This window comes from Notothenia rossii (genome assembly GCF_949606895.1).
Source record: "Notothenia rossii genome assembly, chromosome: 4".
In the NCBI taxonomy this organism is placed as follows: domain Eukaryota; kingdom Metazoa; phylum Chordata; class Actinopteri; order Perciformes; family Nototheniidae; genus Notothenia; species Notothenia rossii.
Genome location: NC_136902.1, coordinates 33,065,413 through 33,073,988, shown reverse-complemented (window position 1 = coordinate 33,073,988; position 8,576 = coordinate 33,065,413).

Sequence of the window (8,576 nt, the reverse complement as noted above, 5' to 3'; positions counted from 1 at the left end):
TGTCTGGCATAAGTTTTAATTCGCTTTAAGGCCGAGAATGACCGCTCGACAGAAGCAGTGGACACAGGGATAGTCACTGCCACACATGCCAATGTGTAAAGCTGCCCCATGCTCTCACTCAGATTTTTCTGCTTAAGGAAATCAAGGAGATCAATGGGACTTTTCCCTTCAAAATCAGTCATGGCATACATTACAGTCAGTTCTGTTTTTAGCCGGGACAGATCGAACAGTGTTCCGTGACTCTGTGTTAATTTGGCTAAGGCTGTATGCGGGAATTTTTTCCGGTAGGTCTGAAAGTGCTGGGGGTCCAGGAGGGAGAGAAACATTAATTTTTCGTGGTCTTGAAACCTACTCCGTATCTGGCAAAGAATGTTGTCCAGAATATTGCTGTGGAGTTGTTGGTAGTATGCGCGAAGGTCTCCTTGTGCTGTACGTGGGCCTCTGCGTGCGCTCGGACCACTTGAGATGCGTGCTGTGTCCTCGTAGATCTGACGAAACTGGCACCTCTCTCGCTCAATTGTGTCACAAAACTCGTTCACCCTTGTCAGACAGAATTGTACATCCAATGTTTGTTTCTGTAGTATTCCAAAGAGCACATCTGAATGCTTAAAAATCCCATTGAATGTTTCAAGCAAAAAACAAAACTCAAAATCATCCAGACGTGCATTAAATCCATCAGCGCTAAGCATAGTATCCCCATCATACTCCTCATGATGTTCCAGTATGTGGTCAAACACCTCCTTTAGGGAAACTCTCTTCTCAAAGACTGCATTGACCAATCTCGATGTATATTGCCACCGCGTTGGTGCAACATTAGGAAGACGACGCTTGCAAATGTCATCCAGCAGTTGCGTGCGCTTAGGGGATCTGGAGAAAAATGCTGCAAGGCCATTGAGGCTGGCAAAAAAGACCTTGCATTCTTTAAGCTTTGAGGCCCCTTGAGTCAGTACTAAATTTAGTCGATGTGCATAGCAGTGAATGAATAAGGCCATAGGTGCCGTCTCCTTAACTTTAGCCTGCACCCCGTTTAGTCCAGATGCCATGACCGCTGCGCCATCATAACACTGTGCCACAACTTTATCCAGACTACATTCATTTCATATTCCTCCATGAAACGGAAAATAAGAGCGGCAATGTCATCAGCTCGCTTGCCGCTTGTAACATCTTCAAATCTGACAAACCGCTCCTTGACACCTGTGTCCGTCACATAACGCAGGACAAGTGCCAGTTGTGCTACATTACCCACGTCTGTCGTTTCGTCCACCATAACAGCGACAAAGGGTGCTTTTTTAATCTCCATTTTGATCTCTTCTCCCATCACTTCAGCAATAGCATAAATCAGGTCGTTTTGTATTTTGCCTGACGTCCCAGTAAACACTTTGTTTGTGGACAGGTGGTAATGCAAGTCTGTGTTGTTCTCAGCAAGCAAAGAAAGAAGCTCCACGTAGTTTCCTCTGTTTCTGGACTCGGCGCTTTCATCGTGTCCCCTAAATGAAAGTTCCTGTTTACCCAAAAACAGGACACAATCAATCAGTCTTTTCAATATTTCCCTATTTTTGTTCACCCTTTCGTTGTGGAGCTCCGTTTCCCGGCGCACTTGTTCGTTGAGCTGTAGATCCACTCGGGTGTCCCCAAAGGTTTTCAAAAGCACCATTGCTTGTAAGTGCCCAGCCGTGCTTTGGTGTCTCGTTGCTGCCTTGGTTAGACAACTCAAGTTTGCAAATCCAGTGTGGCTCCAAACACCAAATCGATCAGTTGCAAATAGCAGGCATTCCCAGCAGTACAATTTGCAGTGCCTCTCGGAGGCTGTGAGCCAGGGGTACCGCTCGTAGTTAGTGATTTGAAAGTGGCGGACAAACCCTTTCCCCCGCTGTGATAGGCTCGCTAGCGTCGGGGTTGGCCGTTCTCTTCTCACGATGTCTAGCTTTTCTTGAAAAGTTCGTCTTGAAAATGGCGTTGTAATTATATCTGCGACCAAATCGATCTCTTCTCCTCCTTCAGCCATTGTGGGTTGAAAAAAAACAGCTTGTAGAAATCTACACAAATTAGCTCGTTCAAATTCAAGTTCAGTTTGCTAGCTCTACATAGCTCTGCCTCTCAATAGTGCGTATCCAATCAAAAGACGTGCACGTGCTAACGTCATCGTACGCCTGCTAGCTGGCCCGTTGTCGCCAACTCAAAATCTGATTGGTTAACGCCACAGTTTTGTTTCCGTTCACTTTAATCTACAGGCGCCCGCACTGTTGATTCTGAAGGCCTAAGGGCAGATTTCTTGGACCCTGGCAACACATTATGGCTGAAATATGATTGGATAAAAGCTCTAACATAAAGGCCAACCCTCCAAATCTCGTTCTGAGGCTGGAAGCAGCGCAACCAAGAGGAAAGCTATGAAATGAAGAGAATAGACTACAGGGAATAATTTAATACATATTTGTGGAAAAAATATATCAAAATTTAATTTATATTCTGATGATGTTTAGGCCAGCAGAGAAGGCCTTGCTGGCCCTGACGGCCCACCACTGGGTGATACCTTGTGGTGGATATTGCTGAGTGGGGCAATCTCTGGCCAAATGTCTACAACCACCACATATGAAGCAGCCGCCATCTCTTCTTCCTCTTGAGCGTTGCTTTCCTCTCCATTGTCCCTTTTGTTGATGCTGTATGGGAGTGCATAACTGTGCTTGCGACTGTACTTGGGTAGGAAGATACACAGGCATTTGCTGTTGCTGGAATTGTGTGGGAAAATACTGCTGTGCTTGTGGCTGTACTTGCGTAGGAAGATACACAGGTGTCTGCTGTTGAAGATACTGCTGTGCTTGTGGCTGTACTTGCGTAGGAAGATACACAGGTATCTGCTGAACTTGGTTTTGTGGACATACACTTCCTCCTCCGCTTTGTTGGTTCTGCATTTGATTCTCTGGTTCTTCCTGAGTTTGAACTGTTGGAGGTGTCCACCCTGCCTTCTCTGCTAGTATGGCCATCTGATTAGCTTCAGTATCTTTCTCAGCCACCTGCATCTTCAAAAGTATTTTTCCCAGTTTCTTTGTTTCTTCATCATCTTCCTTTGTTATTTCCTGGTATTTGATGTCATGGTGAATGAGATGTAGTCTCCATTCTTCTGGGATTTTAGCTTCTAACCCCACCACATCTCTAAGGCGTGCCTGCACTGATTGGGGAAGGGCTTTAATGACCGCGTCCTTCCATAGCATTGTGACAGCCGGCGAAACGTCATGTCGTTCTCCAGTACAGTCCTCCCACACTCCTTCACATCTCTTCAGGAAGGCATGCATGTTTTCCTCCGTGCCTTTCCTCAGGCCGGTGAGGGCATGTAAACTGCGTGTTGTCGGGTAGATGTGACGAATAGCAGCCCAATAATTTGACCTGATGTAGTTGAATGAAGTGTCATCTGGGTCGTGCGTGCAATTGGCCTCAGAATCTACTGCTCTTGCTTCCACTCGTCCTTCAATCCGTCCGAGCAGGGCCCTCATGTCTCCCAAGCACAGGTGGTCTTGGGCTGTGTATCTCTCCAGATCAGTCACCCACTTCTGTCCTCCTATCGTGAGTGGAGGTAGTTTTGCCACTAATGCTTCCATGTCCCTGTGAGTCCACGGTTGGTATTGAAATCCTCATCTTCCAGCCGCTATCAATGGCATGGAGGTATGTGCACCGGTCTTGGATCTTTTAGTTTTCTTGGTTCTTCTCGTTTTGGGGCATGTCCCAGGGTAATGTTGCTCATTTTCGTCGCTACCATTATTCTCAGGAGGAGATGCAAAACCGCGTTGTTGCTGTGACTGTTCATGTTATGGGGAGTGTCTACTGGTTTCCGACTGTGTACCGCCGTCGTCATCTTCACCTCCCTGTCCTTCGGAATAGTCAGGAGAGTAGTTTGTTCTGCGTTTTCTTTGAGTTCTCCGTTCTTCTTGTTCTCTCTGTTGTCTATCTGCCTTCACGTCCTGAAATCTTACATCTTCTTGTCGTCTTTCCGCCAGAAGTTGTTGGTATTTATCTTCCTCCCTTTGTCTTTCGGCAATAATGTCATTATGTGCTTCAACTGCCTTTCGTCTCTCTTCAATAATGTCATTATGTGCTTCATCTGCTTTTCGTCTCTCTTCCATTCCTCTGATGAGTTCTGCTTCCATTCTTCTGTTGAGCTGCTCTTCCATTCTTCTGTTGAGTTCCTTTTCCATTATTCTGCCGAGGTCTTCCATTCTTCTGTTGGTCTTCTCTTCCATTCTTCTGCTGAGTTCTACCACATATAAGCTGTTTGTCAATCCTTGGCTGGCATCTTCCAGATGGAATACCAGACTTGCAACCATAGCTTTTCTTTTTTCAGCTCTGTTCATAGCAATGTTTTCAGGTCCATACCAAGAGGGTTGTCCGGCTTTGATCCATGCTTTTTCCTGTTGTAGATATTCAGCATTCTCATGTTCAACTACAGCTTTTCTATGGGCTTCCGTTGGTCCAGGTTGATCATCTGCTGGAATCAATCCTCTCGTTTGCCACTGTTCTAACAGTTTCTCCATTTGGTTCCATGTCTTCTGTCTTTTACTTGGAACTGTTAAATCTGATCTGATTTTTACCCTTTCCTTGATATCTGCAGTTGAGCCTGGCTCTGCGACTGGTCTCAACTTGGTGTCATTTGGCAACATGTTTAAGTACTTAGATAATATTATTAAGTTATCAAAAATGAATTACTCATCCTCTGAATAGTACCTTTGTATTCTTTACAAAGATATCCTATGTCATCTGAACTTAACTTTAAAATCTGGTAATTTTTAAAATACAAATTGGAAAAATAAATTAAAATGTTGTAAAACTGAAATTGGAAAATCAAAATTAGACAAATTAAATTAAAATTATGCAAATTTTAAAATCTGAATAAATAAATAAAAATGAACAGTGTATGGTTTTGACTTTGTAATATGAAAATAGGAATATGGTGCAAATCCAAATAAACCGTGTACAGTGTATACTCAAGTTTATGAAATTATGCAAAGGTCATAAAATGTGTCAACTACAATACTTCAATTCAAAGAAACCACATGTAATCTTTATCTGTGTGGTGAAGAATGTATTAACTGTAATACTTATTATGTCCGCTAGGGGAGCTGTTTTATTTTTAACTCCTCTCAAATTTATCAACTAGTACTTCCGGTTCATAAACCTACTTCCTGTTTATTTCCCCAAAATAATAAAGTTCAAATGACTTTCTTTGAAAAGCATGAAAAACAAAACAACTCAATCTACTCTCAACGTTCATCTACACCATCCCTGTGTATTTAATCAGTAATTACCAGTTGTATCTTCACTCAAACTACTTCATCATCTAGTAATGCCAACTGGCTAGCTAACTAGCTTAGCAGTATAGCATAAACCTCATGTGACTGGGGGAAGGGGAACACTCAACATGTGCAGATTAAAACCACACTGCTTGACTATTCAAAACAACACAATCTCCATTTATCTTAGCTCTAAATTCTATAGATGCTGACCTTAAAAGCTGATCTCATACCAAACTTGTACACAATCGTTTCGGCTTAGAACATCGCACAAAAATATACTTTTCGGCTTAAAAACTCCACACAATATACTTTATTAAACCAGACTACGCCGGTTTAACACATCAAACATATAGACTAACATGAATGGACCCAGTCCAGTGTAAACCAGATAAAATCTAGTGCCTCCCCGGAAGGTCTTAAGACTATGTAATATTCACATTAATTGGGCGGTGCCGAAGATACAACAGAGATGAATAGAACTACTATATACAATCTCCACACCACTCGCAATCACCACATTATCACCACAGATCAATCTACAGATCACTACCAACGCTTGCACCTAATGTAAGTTATTTAACTATACAGTTTTTGAATTGAACAGGTAACTGTCTCACCTTTCGTTTAGGCCCAGCCAAAAACTCCAGCAGTGAGTCTGTCGCCTGTCCTCCCCTTTGTGCAGCCTGGTGTGATGTTAGTTAGCTTGCAGCCTTCCCCTCTACTCAGCTCTATCCTGCTTCAGGTCCACCCTGGGACGCCAAATTGAAAGCAATTCTAGAACCCTGAAGGCAGGAGCAGTGCATGACATTAAGGATTTTGGGAGATGGCCCTGTGGGCCATCTAAGCTAATTTACAGATGGCCCTGAGCCCAATAGAGATTACCCTGAAAAATGCGCGCGGACGAAATGACGCACGAAGGGTTCTGGGGGCCTCCTCCTAGAACATTTATATTTTTGCAGGTTTTAGATGCTGCCTGGTGCATCCTCTAGACTGAATTATAAGATGAACCACCACAATATTACAATTTCAATTGTATTCTTCATTTCACTTGTTTGTGTTTGCTTGCTTGCATGCCCTGCATAGCTATAATAAATACTTAAGTTGTTGGTCAAGACACTTTCCATCTGATGAAGGCAAATGCCTTCCCAGATGTAAAAAAGTAGAAAACATTACTGTGTGGTGACCACCTATTTAACCACTGGGACACAATTCAAACTAGGAACTACAGTTGCGGTTATTGTTCCCACACGGACATGTTATGGGTTACCTATATATAGTGTGTGCCCTCTTGGCTCTCTCTTGTCGACCCGGGCTTCGACCCGACAACATGTCCCTTGCAGCTTGTTAATAAATTACTATTTCTGCACCTTCCTTGCACCGCCTCTGACTCCATATCCTCGGCACTACACTGGTGACCCCGATACGTCTTGGGAAGTTTCCTGGACGGAGCCGAACACGGCAAAAGGAACCCGTTTTCCTTTCTCGAAATGCCGGGGTTTGATTGGAGACGTCCATGTCTGCCACCGGCACTGAGGCTCGGTGCGCGCTCCGCAGAAGGCTGGGGACGTTGCTCGCCGTTCCCGCATCGGCTTTCTATACAATAGGGGGACGATGCACGACCTGCTGGGTCGACCAGCAACCCCATTGCTACCTCGTGGGTTTGTTCTTCGGGGCGTGCGACTGCACATCCCGGCTGCTAACCACGTGGGGCTAACGACGGCTAGCAGCTACCCAAGGCTGCTAGCTAGCGGCTAACGGCTAGTGCTAACGGCTAGTGCTAACGGCTATCGGCCCTTCTGAGTTTTCTGGTGCCGGAGAGGAGGTTCGACCAGCCGGTTGACCTCATGTGGACACTCTCACCTTTTTCACCACATCGACGGTGGTTCCAGACGCCACTCAGGTTTTCATCGATGCCTGGGTGGTGCACTCCTGGACCCCGTCTCGCCTTAACAGTTCCGGACGTCGCCCATGCTCCATCGACCCATGGGTGGCACGCTCCGGGACCCTGTCTGGCCTGTCCTGCTTCCCGGGGATTTCATGCCCGCAGCCACGGCACGTCTGCCTGCGGCCGGGTTCCTCTCCTGCTTCCCGGGGACGCCTCAGCGCCTGCTGAGGACTTCATGCCCGCCGCCGTGGCACGTCTGCCTGCGGCCGGGTTGCTCTCCTGCTTCCCGGGGACGCCTCAGCGCCTGCTGAGGACTTCATGCCCGCCGCCGCGGCACGTCTGCCTGCGGCACGTCTGCCTGCGGCCGGGTTGCTCTCCTGCTTCCCGGGGACGCCTCAGCACCTGCTGAGGACTTCATGCCCGCCGCCGTGGCACGTCTGCCTGCGGCCGGGTTGCTCTCCTGCTTCCCGGGGACGCCTCGGCGCCTGCTGAGGACTTCATGCCCGTTGCCGCGGCACGTCTGCCTGCGGCCGGGTTGCTCTCCTGCTTTCCGGGGACGCCTCAGCTCTTGCTGCGGCCCGCCCCCGGTGGGGGTGCCCTCGTTAGGACCCCTACCCGCTCCTGCGGCCCCCTTTCGTGGCCCGTTTCATGGCCCGGTCCTCACCTGCGACCACACCCTCGTAGGCCCCTATGGTGCTTCCTCCACGGGCGCGAGGATTTATTTTGCCCTGTTTGAATTCTGGGGGGGCTTGTGTGGTGACCACCTATTTAACCACTGGGACACAATTCAAACTAGGAACTACAGTTGCGGTTATTGTTCCCACACGGACATGTTATGGGTTACTTATATATAGTGTGTGCCCTCTTGGCTCTCTCTCTTGTCGACCCGGGCTTCGACCCGACAACATGTCCCTTGCAGCTTGTTAATAAATTACTATTTCTGCACCTTCCTTGCACCGCCTCTGACTCCATATCCTCGGCACTACAACATGCAGTTATAACTGCCAAAACAAACATTATTTACGCTATTATGTCGCCTGTTAAAAATGTTTGTAATGTTATCTACTGTAAATTGGTCGAAGGAATGCCTCCTCATCCAGAAGCTGACCGAGCAGACCCGAGCAGCCGAGTGCATCCGCGAAGCACACACAATGGCGACGTCAGAGTTCCCGTTAGCAAGCAAATCTAAATCTCTTCGGTCAAAATGTCCGGTCAAAATAATTTCCCTTTAGCGTAATACCGCTTCAGTTGCGCCACTTATGTGACAGACAAGAAGAGTATGTGACAGACAAGAGTAGTCAATTCTAATGTGTAACACTTAATGTGGAGAAAGAGATGTGCTGTATGGGTTGATTGTGCGTTGATCTGTTGCTAATGCCTCGGGGTTACCGTGGGCATGTAAACAAATG